Here is a 14,249-nt window from a genome sequence, read left to right as displayed (position 1 = left end):
CATGCAGAACCTATACATAGACCAGAAGTCTATTATGTGTACAAAACAAGGGAACACTACATGGTTTAAATTGAGAAGGGAATATGTCAGGGTTATAGTCTCTCTCCACACCTATTCAAACTGTCTGCGAAACAAGTAATACAAGAAGCTGGATTCTGTGGAGAGGAGTGTGGCATCAGGTTTAGAGGGAAACTCACCAATAACCTGCATTATACAGATAATATAACCTTGTTTGCTGAAAGTGAGGAGGACATGAAGTACTTGTTGCAGAAGATCAAAGAATACAGTTTTCAGTGTGAACTGCATGTTAATATTGAGATATCAAGAAAGCAAAGATTCTCACCACTGGACCAATAGGCAATGTCATGATGGATGGAGAGGAGATATAAACTGTCAACAGCTTTATCTTGCTTAGATCCACAATTAGCATCTTTGGTATCAGCAGTCAGGAAATAAGGAGATATATTACATTGGGGAAATCTTCAGTTAGGGACCTCTCCAAATTATTGAGGAGTAATGATGTCAGTTTGAGGATTGAGGTGCATCTAATTCAGGCCATGGTCTTTCCAAGTACTCACTATGCATCTGAGATCTGGATAATGAACAAGAATAACAGAACAAAAATTGATGCCTTTGAGCTGTGATGTTGAAGAAGAGCACAGAACATCCCATGGATTGCCAAGAAAATGAAGAGATATCTCTTGGAGAGGGAGCAGGCAGAGTGTTCTTTGGAGGCAAGAAAGATAAAACTTTGTCTCACATATTTTGGACATGTTGCTAGGAGGGACTGTTCCTTGGAAAAGGGCATAATATTGGGAAGGGTGGAGGTCGGCAAAGGTGAAGAAGATGGTCAACCAGGTGGATTGACACAGTGACTGCTACAATGGATTCTTGTCTGACTGGAAGTGTGAGGATGGTGCAGGATAGAACGGGGTTCAGATCTTTTGTTCATAGAGTTGCTATGAGTCACACTTGACTTAACGGCACCTAATAACAACAACCATAATTGGCCACAAAGTGAATCCAAAAGTCCGATTTCAGCTGGGGAAAAATAATTTAAACCCAGAGATTGGACTCAGGCAGGCACCAAGCCATCTTTTCTCACAGTTCAAAAATCTCTGGTGCCATAAGGTGTTACATGTTTGGCTGCTTACAGAAAGATTAGTGGTTGAAACTCATCAATTCCTTGAGAGAAACAGATGGAGTCATGTGCTATTTTAAGATTTACAGCCTGGCAGAGGGTCGTGTCAATCAGATCCAATACAGAAGATCATGTCATTCAGACCTAACAGAGGGTCATGTCAATCAGACTCGACACAGAAGATCATGTCAGTCAGACCCAAAAGAAGGTCATGTCAGTAAGACATGTTAGTCTTACCTGACAGAGGGTTATGTCAGTCAGACTTGACACCATGGCTTACTGACAGTAGATTTCATTTGGTCTGGTCTAGGACAGTTCACCCCCACCAAGACTCAAAAACTTGAACCAAGCAAAGTAGAGATACAGGCATCCACAGAGCCCACCTGAGTCACTGAAGTAACTCAGAATTTGTGCACTTCCACATAATTGCTGATTTCCTCAACAGATTTGATGTCTGAGTTTATCTTCACTTTAATCCAATTTCATGCCTGGAGCAGAGAAATCCCAGCAGAAGGTCTTTCTTAACCTTCTGATATCATTAATTATTGCTACATTGGGAGTTATTTGGTGGAACAAGCAGGGTTTTAAATAGAAATCATTTGTCTCTCAGCAGGGAGACTCAATGGTTTTATTTCTGAATACGCAAACTGCCACCCCCAAGTGATCATGCTTTGTGGTAATGGTCCTCCAGTTACCTCTGTGCAGGACAAATTCTTCCTTTTTGGTTCCTACGTTAGCCCAATTTGCCACTTGTAGTGGAAAATGTCCACTCCCCCCTCCCCCCTTTAAATGTTGAATAGAACTTTCTGGCCTTCAAGGAAAGGCCAGTATTTCCCTGAGCTGTGGACATTTGGTCATGTGTCCTAGTGATTTTCTGCTAAAGGAAATCCCCTAACTCATTAAAAAAAAAAAGATTAATTGACCAGTTCAGTAACAAGTTGTTGTAGGACCCAATAAACTTCACAGAGTGCATTCCAATTACAACTGTGCTCAGCAGGGGCCCAGTGAGTAAGCCAGCATGACCTTTCTCCAGCACACATACATTTTCTTCTCCATCCATGTCTCTCTGGCTTCAGTGAGGGTCTGGGTCAATCTGTGACCCAGTCCCATCTCATACCTGCTGATGTGACACTGGGTGAGAAGCCACAGTTTCAAGAAGCCTACAGGTTTCACGGGGCCACTTTGGTGTGGTTTCAAGGGCCCCCTTGCAAGCACCTAGGCAGCTGTCTGAGGGGCCAGTTGGTGGTGCAGCTGCAAGGCCCCCTTCACAGGGAGAGGGGTCAGCAGGAAGCAGAGACTTTGGTAACTAGCCTGATTGCAGAAACAGGCGAAGAACTGTGCACCAAGTCTCAGAAAACACTCCTGCTGAGGGAGAAGTGAGGGCAGGAGGGACTTCTTTATGGCCTGCTCGCTTAAGCAAACTACATTGTCATCTGGAAAGCGCTGATGGGCAAAGATGTTCTAAAATGTTCTCCTGAGAGGGCCCCATGCAGATGGAGTATATGAGAGTCCATGCAAGCACCAGCACCAATTCCAAATCAGACCAACAATGTTTATTAAACAGCTCCCAGTGTCTGCTCAAGGTCCCCCCTGTGGTGGGGGGGAGGGTCAGGGTAGGCACACAGTTTGCATGAAAGACAGAAGAAAAAAAAGGTCTTGATTCTAATTTCCCCAGAGGTGCTGCGGAAGAGAGACCTGGCAATCTATTTCAATAATGACTACAGCCAAGAGCTGTAGAGCAGAGTGCTCCTTTTTAACATATGGTGTCACCGTGTTAATTAACAATTACCAACGGATTTTTGGTTTTGGTATCAGCTCGGGGTTGGGGGGGTGGAAATAATCATGATCTTGCTGCCTTTGGATATCTGCTGAACTGTCTCTATAAGTGAAACAGAATCCATTTTACTTGCACACACCCATCCCAGCTTTCCCTCACAGGTATCACCTCTTATGTAGGTAAAAGAAGAGCTGGCTTCCCACAATGAAGTCAGGGCAGTGCTTGGTTTTGACACAAGAAACAAACGGAAAAGAAAAACATCCTGGTCTTGGAGAGTCTTGTCGCTGAGAGAGAGCCCTTCAGTGTCTTCACTGTGTGTTTCCACATCTATCCCTTCTCAAGCCATGCATCCACTCTCCGTTATCTCGATTTAAACTTCTCACCACACTCTTAACTCCTGCATAAAGGACACAACACTGCCGCACGCAGATCCAGCCCTGTGATACACAGTGAATCAGACCATAGTAACTCTTGCCTCTTCACTTGTTGATTTTTCAAAAGTAAACCACCATCCAATGGTGATTAATTTTATAAAACACAGTGTGTGGGAATGATTGTATGAAGCATGGTGTCAATGAAGGAAAGTGTGAAACACACACACACACACCCCAAAACCCAGCATGTGTATGAATGAAACACAACGTATGTGAATAATTATACGCATGTTGTTGTTGTTAAGTGCCGTCGAGTCGCAGGCGACTCATAGCGGCCCTATGAAGGAGAGTGCTCAACACTTGGGTGCCTTTCTTCCTCTCTCCAACTTCATAGGATTTCCGGAGGCTAGCTATTACGGAAGTGGATGTCACTCCTCCTTTCAAATTTATACACATACCAACAAAAATTTTTTTTCATAGCAAAATAAAAGTTTTTATTCAGATTAAAAAAAATGCAAAACAAATAATTACAAGTGAAGCAGTTCTTGAAAGTCAGTAACAGTGAAATATGAGCCTGTAAGACAGAGCAGATCTTTCTTTACTTTTTTTTTTAAAATTCATTTTAATGAACGTTTATAGAGATTTTGGATTTCCATACATTCATTGTTGCATTTTTCTCCCTGCCCACCCCTCCCCCCAGTTCGTTCTTCTCTTTGAAAAGTAAAAGAAAAATATTTCATTGGTATAGAATCCCCCATCTCCCACCCCAGATACACTCCACTATGCAACCTCTATTCAGGACTCTTATCATTACCATAATCCCCAATCATATATCACTTTCAAGCGGTTCTCTCCTTTATCTGTTTCAGTGCAGTATACATAATTTATCCAATTTTTCTCATTCTCACCCCAACCCTGATATCAGTCCCGTTCTACAACAGTGGCACCATGCAGCACTGTCCTTTTGTCACTGAGATATTTCACTCAACATAATGTCCTCTAGAGTCACCCATTTTGAATAATATTGCATGAGTTCCTTGTTTTTCAATGCAGCATAGTATTTCATTATGTAAATATACCACAGCTTCTCTATTCATTCGTTTGTTGATGGGCACTTAGGTTGTTTCCAAATCCTTGCTATTGTGAACAAAGCCGTGATAAACACGGGTTTGCCTATATCTGCCTGGGTGGCAGTTATGATTTCTTTAGGGTAAATTCCCAGTAATGGAATTGCTGGGTCAAATGGTATCTCTATTTGCAACTTTTTGAGAAAGTGCCATACAGTCTTCCATAGCGGTTGCACATTCCCACCAACAGTGAATAAGGGTTCCAGTTTTTCCGCAGCCTCGCCAGCATTTGTTGTTTGCTGCTTTTCTTCATAGTTCATCTAGAGCTCGAAGCTTTGCTGAAACCTGTAAAGAATCACGTAGGTTTTGTTGCGCACTATCAAATCAGAATTGACCCATAGCTGACCCTCCAGTGGGTTTTCAGATGCTGTAAATCACAAAGGAGGCGACTGCCCGCCCTTCTCTCTCCCATAGAGCTGCTGGTGAACCATGTACCTTTGAGTTGAAAACCTAAGCCTCCTGTGCTCCCTGCATAGCGTCTGGCCTCACACATTCTAGATGCCAGAGAACAGAGGCTGTGTTTGAGGTACACTGTGGGAATAGGACCCAGGACGCCTTCCCGAAAAGTAAGAATTCTCATGTCTAGACGCCTTTATTGTTGCTAATTTCATGAAATCAGATCCAGCTCTTATCAGCCCTCAACTCTACAGTAGAACCACTCCCCAGGATATTTCAGACTACAACCTGGCAGAAGGTTGCCAGGACAGGTCTCGAGGCTCCTGTCTCCACAGTCTGAGACAATAAAACACTAACTTAAGCCCTACATCTGTCAAGCTAATTTGTTTACATCCTTAAGAAAAACAACCCACTGACTAGCAGTTCCATGGATTTTTTTTTTCTTCCTTTTGGTTACTTCAGCATTGTGTATTCTAATCTCTTAATTCTTTATTCTTTGAGCCTTATCATAGCATTCTCATCAGGCTGCAAATATTCCAAAAGAACATCCTGAAGTGAGGGGGGGGAGGTATGGTGTGTGGGGTGGTTTGTTGTTTTTTTTTTTTTAATGTTAGTAAAATTGAATATACAGCACCAAGTGTTAGTTACTTTTTAAAATATTAATGCACATCAGATGCCAAGTTATTTTGAAGGCCCAACCAGACTTCTATTTGGCAGGGGAAAAATTTGCATAAGCTTTAGCTACACGTGCAAATGTTTAACTGTAAGTCAGTGCATATTCCATTGAAATACAGTGGTTCATCAACTAGCCACCTGGTTGGCAAAGCCCATTAAGTTTTTACCATATTGCAACTAATCTTCCCATTTTTAAAATCCTCCCCACTGTATCAACTTTCTAAACTACAAACAGCTGAAACAGTTGAAAGATACCTTTGAATTCTAAGTTTGCAATGGAGTCTAAGGTGCTGGAAATGTGTCAGCTATTGCACACTTGTCACATGCCCTGTCTCCTAAGAGATCATGTGTCACTGAGTTGGCTAAACATACCCAGATTTTCCCCTCAGTTTGGATGGATTTTCAACAATTGTACATTTCACAAAACAAATTAACATTCAAAAAACTTCATTCATAAATCCAAAGTTATTAATTTTTTAGATACATGTTAAATAAGAAGACCTAGGGAGGCAACAGTTAAGCACTTCGCTGGGAGCTGAAAGGTTGACAGTTAGAACCTACCGTGAGCTCCATGAGAGGGAAAAAAACCTAACAATGAGTTCGTGTGCCAAGAAGCCCTATTGGGCAGTTCTCAGTCAATTTGAGTTGAAAGCATACATGCGAATAACTGTGTTTAGGACATTGGTGGTTTTGTGGTATAACTCTGGCTCCCATAGAGAGATCTAGGCTAGATTTGGAACCAGTACACCTGAAATGCAGCCACCACCTGTCTGTCAGTTGACGGTATTGTCTTGTCATGACGATCAGGTCTCAGTGCAGCTTCTAGACCGACAGACTCCTGCACTATCACGCATGAAGTTGCTAAAATTTGGGGGACAATTCAACTCTAGCTAATGATGACCTTGTTTGCTGTTAACTATGTGGTTACATGCCATTGAATCAGTTCCAACTCACTGTGACCACTCGAGGAGGGCACTGCCCATCTTTCTCCCACAGGAGAGCTGGTGGATTCAAACCGCTGACACTTCAATTGGCAGTCCAATGCATTATGTATCACATCAGCAATGCTTCTTTATCTTTCATCTGTGTTTCATTGATTATACAAAGGCATTTGACTGCGTGTTTCATAACAAACTGTGGCTGATTCTGAGAAGAATGGGAATCTCAGAACATTTAATCGTGCTAATGCGAAACCTATACTTGGACCAAGAGGCAGCTATCAGAACAGAGCAGGGCAACACTGAATAGTTCAAAATTGGGAAGGGTGTGTGCCAGGGATGTGTTCTATCTCCATACCTTTTCAACCTGTATGCAGAGCAGATTATCCGAGAGGCTAGGCTCTACGAGGAGAAGTGTAGTGTTAGGATTAGTGGAAGATCTATCAACAATCGGTGTTATGCAAATGACACAACCTTGCTAGATGAAACTGAGGAGGACTTCATGCACTTACTGCAGAGGGTCAAGGACTGCAGCCTTCAGTATGGACTGAGGCTCAATGTCAAGAAGACTAAGATTCTCCCCACTGGACCAATTGGTAGCATCAGGATGGATGGCAAAGAGATTGAGATTGTTCACAGCTTCAGTTTACTCGGCTCCACAGTCAACACTCTTGGCACCAATAGCCAGGAAATCAAAAAATGTATTGCGATAGGAAAGTCTGCTGTTAGGGACCTCTCTAAAGTACTCAAGAGCAACGGTGAATCTTTGGAGACTAAGGTGTGTCTGATACAGGTCATGGTTTTTTCAATCACTTGTTATGCATTAGAGAGTTGGACAATGACTAGGGAGGATAGAAGGAGAATTGAAGCCTTTGAGCTGTGGTACTGGAGAAGAGTATTGAATGTACCATGGACTGCCAAGAAAACAAACCGATTCATCCTAGAGAGAGTTAAACCAGGTTACTCCTTGGAGGCAAAGATTCTGGGGCTTCGTCTGACATACTTTGGACATGTTGTAAGGAGAGACAGGTCTTTGGAGAGGGACATCATGCTGGGTAGAGTAGAGGGACAGCGCACGAGGGGAAGACCCTCTATGAGGTGGATTAATTCAGTGACTGGGGTAATCAGGATGGGTGTGTCAGAGGCAATGAGATTGGCACAGGATAGAGCAGAGTTTAGGGCTATTGTATATAGGATCGCTATGAGTTGCAAACAACTCGACGGCACATAACAACAAGGCTAAACGTTAAATCAAAACTATATGCATTTGTCCTTGCTGTTGCTGTGTGCCATCAAGTTGGAACCAACCTATAGCTGACCCTCCAGTGGGTTTTCAGAGGCAGTAAATCACATGGGAAGAGATTGCCCATCCTTCTCTCACAGAGTAGCTGGTGGATTTGAACCATGTGTCTTTGGGATTGCCACTCAGCTTCTCACCAGACCTACAAATTCTACTTAACCAAGGATCTTGTTTGTAACTCAAGGACAACCCATACTAATTTGTACCCTCAGAACGCTCATTAATCCCTCTGAGCCTCAGTATCCTCAGCAGCGAGCAAAGAAAGCAACTATGTTGTAATGCTGTGGTGAGAATTGAAATAGCTGTGGCTGACATCTCACTCCCTTCCACCAAGAGCAAGGAACATGGGTCCTGCCACAAGCCCTTGAGCTAGGCCATTGTCTATAATAGAGGAAAGGAGTCTCAATTTCCCAGATCCACTGTTGAGAGTGGCCTTCAAAGGCCACATATGTTTCCTGAGAGACATTTCTAACTTAATATGACATTTAATTTCACGCTGGACCAGCAATAGGTGAATGCCATTGCCACTTAATACAGTGGTCTATCATTGATGTTGGACCTGGTAATAGGACTTCTCTGAAAAAAATGGTAGGTGAAAAGTATTCTAACATTTCAAGAAATCAGGTTTTCAAGAAAGCAATAGCACATTTTTAACTTCTAGATCTCTAAAAATTAGAAGAATATATTTTTTTCTCTTTATTAAAAAAGTGTTATTTCTTTTTTGGTAAGACAAGAATGGAGATGTGTCCTATCTCCATACCTTTTCAACCTGTATGCAGAGCAGATTATCCGAGAGGCTGGGCTCTATGAGGAGAAGCGTGGCGTTAGGATTGGTGGACAATCTATCAACAATCCTCGTTATGCAGATGACACAACCGTGCTCACTGAAACTGAGGAGGACCTCATGCACTTACTGCAGAGGGTCAAGGACTGCAGCCTTCAGTATGGACTGAGGCTCAATGTCAAGAAGACAAAAATTCTCACCACTGGACCAATCGGTAGCATCAGGATGGATGGTGAATAGATTGAGATTGTTCACAACTTCAGTTTGCTTGGCTCCACGGTCAACACTCTTGGCACCAGTAGCCAGGAAATAAAAAAACACATTGCGATGGGAAAGTCTGTGGTTAGGGAACTCTCTAAAGTACTCAAGAGCAACTGTGTCTCTGGAGACTAAGGTGTGCCTGATACAGGCCATGGTTTTTGCAATCACTTGTTATGCACGAGAGAGTTGGACAATGACTAGGGAGGATAGAAGGAGAATTGAAGCTGTGGTGCTGGAGAAGAGTATTGAATGTACCATGGACTGCCAAGAAAACAAACAGATTCATCCTAGAAAGAGTTAAACCAGGCTGCTCCTTGGAGACAAGGATTCTGGGGCTTCGTCTGACATACTTTGGACATGTTGTAAGGAGAGACAGGTCTTTAGAGAGGGACATCATGCTGGGTAGAGTAGAGGGACAGCGCAGGAGGAGAAGACCCTCTATGAGGTGGATTAATTCAGTGACTGGGGTAATCAGGATGGGTGTGTCAGAGGCAATGAGATTGGCACAGGAAAGAGCAGGGTTTAGGTCTGTTGTACATAGGGTCGCTGTGAGTCGCAAACAACTCGACGGCACATAACAACAACAACAACAAAGACAAGAAAGCTATAGAAAATTTTAACAGCAAAACCTAGATTTCAGACTTAGCTTTAAAATATCTATCTTGCCCTTCAAATCTCCTACTTTGTCCAAAGAATTTTTAGATATGTGTATTCTTTCCCAGGAAATCCAAAGTAGTAAGCTTAACATAGTGCTTTGTCTCTCAAATGAATGCTATTTGCCTTACAATAATGAATCCTAGCACTAAAACATAACTTACTTTTAATAGATTGCCTGATTAGTTTACAACTTACTCCTCATCCAACCTCAGCATAGATACCTGTTAGGATCTGAAATCTGAGAATTCCTCACATTTTACATCAAAGGCAGCACATCTCATGTCCATGCCCTCTGCTCCTGATAGCTTTGCTTCCCTCTGGAAGGATGGAGACTTTCCACCATATGAATGAGTCCAAACTGGCTGACTTAAGGTAGACAAGAGACACGTGTCGGCCTTCCACCTTCCATCAAGACTGTAATCATAGTTAAAGTAATCAGTGATTACATAGTTCAAGTAATCAGTGATTACAATCACTGCACAGCAGGATGTAGGTTTCTTCTATTTAAAAAAAAATTTTAAATTGTGTGACAACTGTTTCCCAAACCAGGTACTGAGAACATACTCTGAGTGTCAAAATACACACTCTGAATAAATTCTGGCCGCCAGAACACTCAATGACTCACTTAACAAAATTGAGAATTAACTATCACTATTAAGAAGTGGCCCCTAAACTCTTCTTAGGGGCATCTTCCTTTGCTTGGGAGAAAAGTTTTAGGTGAACATTCTAAAAGAAAATGTTCAATCCCGAGGACCCTTCTATAAGAATAGCCAGGATAACAAGAGATAATTCACTCATTCAATGTGAAATAAGAGGAAGCAAACCAAGCTTGTCTAGAAAGGAAAGGAGAATGAGGAGAGTACAGAGGAGCAGGGTAGTGAGGGAGAGGAGAGACACCCACAAGGTGTGGTGAAAAGGGACCACTGGCCCTTGCAGTACTGGAATCCCAGGTCCAGTCTGTGCAATCATCTGTCTCTCTCCCTCTCTCACACACACACACACACACACACACACACACGCGCACACACACACACACACACACACACACACTGGCCTCTTTCTTCTCTCTTGTCTCTCCTATCTCTTCTCTTCTCTTTCCTCCCCTCTCCCCACCCTCCCCTCCTCCTCCCTTCTCTCTCTCCCTCCCCCTCTCTCTCCTCCTCCCTTTCTCTCTCCTCTCTCTCACACACACACTCTCTCACCTCTTTCTTATCTTTTCTCTCTTCTCTCTCCTTTCTTCTCTTTCGTCCCCTTTCCCCACCCTCCCCATCCTCCCTCCCCTCCTCATTCTCTCTCTCTCTCTCTCTCTCTCTCTCTCTCTCTCTCTCTCTCAGTTGGTTTCACCAAGGTCCAGAGTTACGAGGGCCCAGAGACAGAGCCCAGCTTCCACCTTCACTGTCAAGAGCCAAGTTTCCAATATATGAGGGAATTTTCGGAAATCCTGGGGGAAATTTATATTCTTCAAATGACCATGAAATTAGGATGCAGGCAGACTTTCCAGAGTAAAGCATAGCAAGCCCAAAGGTGGAGTTATAGCCTCAGTGCTGGAGACAGAGACGCAAATGGTCAATAAAACATGCATTGCCAATACAAAGGCAAGCCTTGGAAGGACAGAGAAGAGGCACCAACTTAGTCGTGGTTGGAAGGGCAAAAATGAAAAAGGAGCTGTAAAGAATAAGGAAAATTTTGGACATTCAACTGTGAGGCTCCTGACCCTTTCTTTGTTCTTCCAAGTCTACTCCAGCAGACAGAAAATAAGTTGATCGAGTCAATTCCAAATCGTTGGCCCATTTCTGGGTGTTCAACAGGATTTTCACTAGTCACATTTTTTGAAACTAGATTTCCAAGGCAATTCAGGGTGGGCTCCAACCTCCAACCTTTTGGTTATCAGCCAACAGCATCAACCATTTATACCACCTAGGGACACCCTCCTGTGTATACCATGATGATGATTCTCTGTCACACGTCCAGAGGGGCCCTTGTGACTTTAAAGTCTAGGTCAGCCCTGACCAAGGGCTGTGATATGTGGTGGTCCTCACTCCCCCTCCACCACAAATCTCACCCAGCACCTAAAGTCAGGCAAGTAGAGAGGATACTGCAAAAACAACATGCAGCCACAACTTTCCAAGCACCAGGGCCTCAGAAGAAACAGATTGTGCACATAAACCTTACTTACTTACACTGTTACTTAAATCACATCATATTTTTGTAAGCCACAACAACAAAAATTTGGCACTTTACCCAAAGAAGTGAGGACACTCAGAAGCTTCTCTTGATAATCATACAATATGACAGCCTTTTAGTAAATGACCTACTTTTTAAATAAGTGTGTGTGTGTGTGTTTGAAATCATGTATACACAAGAAATTGCAGTAATAGGCCCTGTGGACCCTTTGCCGGACTCCCCTGGTGATAACTTTGTGCATAATCGTGAAACAACAGCAAACCAGGAAGTTTGTTTCACACTTCACACTGTTAAGCAACATGAAGATCTTTTCCATTTTCACTACTCTGGGGTGTGTGTGTGTGTGTGTGTGTGCGCTCGCATGTGCGCAATCTCTCTATAACTCGGACGACCCCAACCTGCCTTCTTGAGGCCCTTTTAAGCCATACACAAGGACTGACTGAGACATTCCAGGGCCACTTTGGTGCCATTTAAGTAGTTAAATAGTTCTTAGGATAAGGAAGCCCTGTGCTTAAGTTCCAGCCTGGAGTAGCCACTGCCTGTGTGACCTGGACAAGTCACTCCCTTTATTCCTCTATAAAGTGCACTAATAACACAATGTACCTCACAGAGTATGAAAATTAAGTAAGGTGCTTTCAAGAGGCCTTTGGCCTATAGTTCACGCTCAGCGATAAGAGTCCTTGGCCTGGAAGACCATTGTATTTCTCTTGGGTCTCCTCAGCCTGTCCCCCAAGATGGACCCTGAAAAAACTTTGACAGAGGTTGAGATTGGATGTAGAGCCCTACAGGGCAGGAGTCCCATCCCCAGGCCAGCATCTTGCCCATGAACTCCAGCTTACCCCTGGCATGCCCCAGCCGCTCAGCCAAGCCACTGCTGTTCCATAACATTCACAGAGATTTTGAGTCAAAACAATTTTGTGATATTTTTCCCCAGCCCCAAATCCCACATGCCCCCTATTGGTAGCTTAAGAAATGTGAGAGGTCAAAGAAAATATAGGCCAATGAAAATAACATTGCAACAAGAAATTAATTGCAGCGCTTGTTTAATATGACAGGGGACTCCCTAAAATCCTATTACTCAGCCTCCCCCCCGCCCCGCTTCCCGGTGCCGTGTGCACCGACGTGCGCAAAGGCCAGGGCAGGCTCCCCCGTGCATTGCTGCATTAATTTGACATTTCTGGCTCCAATTAACCTTACATTTCAGCTGTTTTCTAAAGATTGTACTTTAATTTGCAATAAGGTTCTTTTTTTTTTCTCCCTATTATTGTTTCTTTTGCTTGTGCACAAAGACCTGTGGAAGGAAATCCGCCCAGTTTCCACATGTTCGAGGTAACACACTGTAGTCTGCAAGGGCGAGTCCTGAGTAGAAAATCGGGTAGTAGAAACAGCCTCCTTGGATGCAGCTTCCAATGGGACCAGCTTCCATCCCAATCGAGGCTGATGGAGCAAGCCTCACCCCACTCACTGGCATGTGTTTCCATTCTCCAAGGAAATCATGATAAAAGACCACTGAGTTCTGAGTCACTAGCCTTGGATTTTAATCCTCCTTGTATCTCCTATCAGCTGAGTGACTATGGGCAACTTAGCTAATATATGAGCTTCAGTAGTATCATCTGCAAAATAGGGCAATGCTTCAGCTAATAAGTAATCAATAGGAAAACACTTTTCTCAGAATAGACCCTGATTGCTGCTATTGTGTCAGAAAGATGTGCTGCTTTCATGTAAATTCCAACTCACAGCAACCTCCTGTTTGGTTTCTAAGGCTGTAAATCTTTACAGGAGAAGATTTTCCATCTTTCTTTCACTAGAATCTGGTGGCTTTGAACTGCCAACCTCATGGCTAGGAGCCTGACATGTTACATAATCCCATCACCATGGTTCTAGAGATGTAGTCAGTGAGGTGAACTCCACAGGCCAAGTCCACTCACTATGTGGGTTTGAAGGTAACTTTTTCTTGGTATGCAGCCAGGCTTGCTCATTTATTACTAGGGCAATTTTCTTGCTACAATGGCAGAGTGAAGTTGTAAAGAAGACTTTATGGTCCACAAACCTAGACACTTACTAACTAGCAGATGCAAACTTAAAGACAAAATTTACCACTCTGTTCAAGAGGGATAAAAGAAGCAAGGAGGTCAGCATAACATGGTCAAAGTAAAGACAGACACTGAGGGGCACCAAGAGTGGAAAAATAACAAAGGTAGACTATTACATACACAGTCCTGCAGTAATGATAGTATCAGTCAATAATGTACAAGCACATGCTCAGATAGATTTGCAAGCTGAACAGAAGTGGGAAGGGAATGGGAGTGCAACTACAAGTATATATAGGTTTTGCCAAGGATGCTTTTACATGCGTATTTGTATATACTGGGCTCAGTGGTAAGCAATAGCACTGTCAACCCAAAGGCTGAGGTTTGAATACACTCCATGGGAGAAAGATGGGCAATCTCTTCCCCTGTGATTTGCTGCCTCTGACAATCTACTACAGAATCAAATGTGAGTTAGTTCTGACTTGAAGATACACAACATGCAAGGAGATAGTAGAGCATAAAAGGGCACACTTTTTAGCCTTAACCAAACAACTTGAAGGAATATGTCACTGGCTGGGGCTTAAGAATTTAGGATCACAGTCTCA

Source organism: Elephantulus edwardii, unplaced genomic scaffold, assembly GCF_000299155.1.
Source record: "Elephantulus edwardii isolate Elephantulus edwardi_28Jun2011 unplaced genomic scaffold, EleEdw1.0 scaffold00303, whole genome shotgun sequence".
NCBI lineage: Eukaryota > Metazoa > Chordata > Mammalia > Macroscelidea > Macroscelididae > Elephantulus > Elephantulus edwardii.
Note: the sequence above shows the minus strand (reverse complement) of the source record.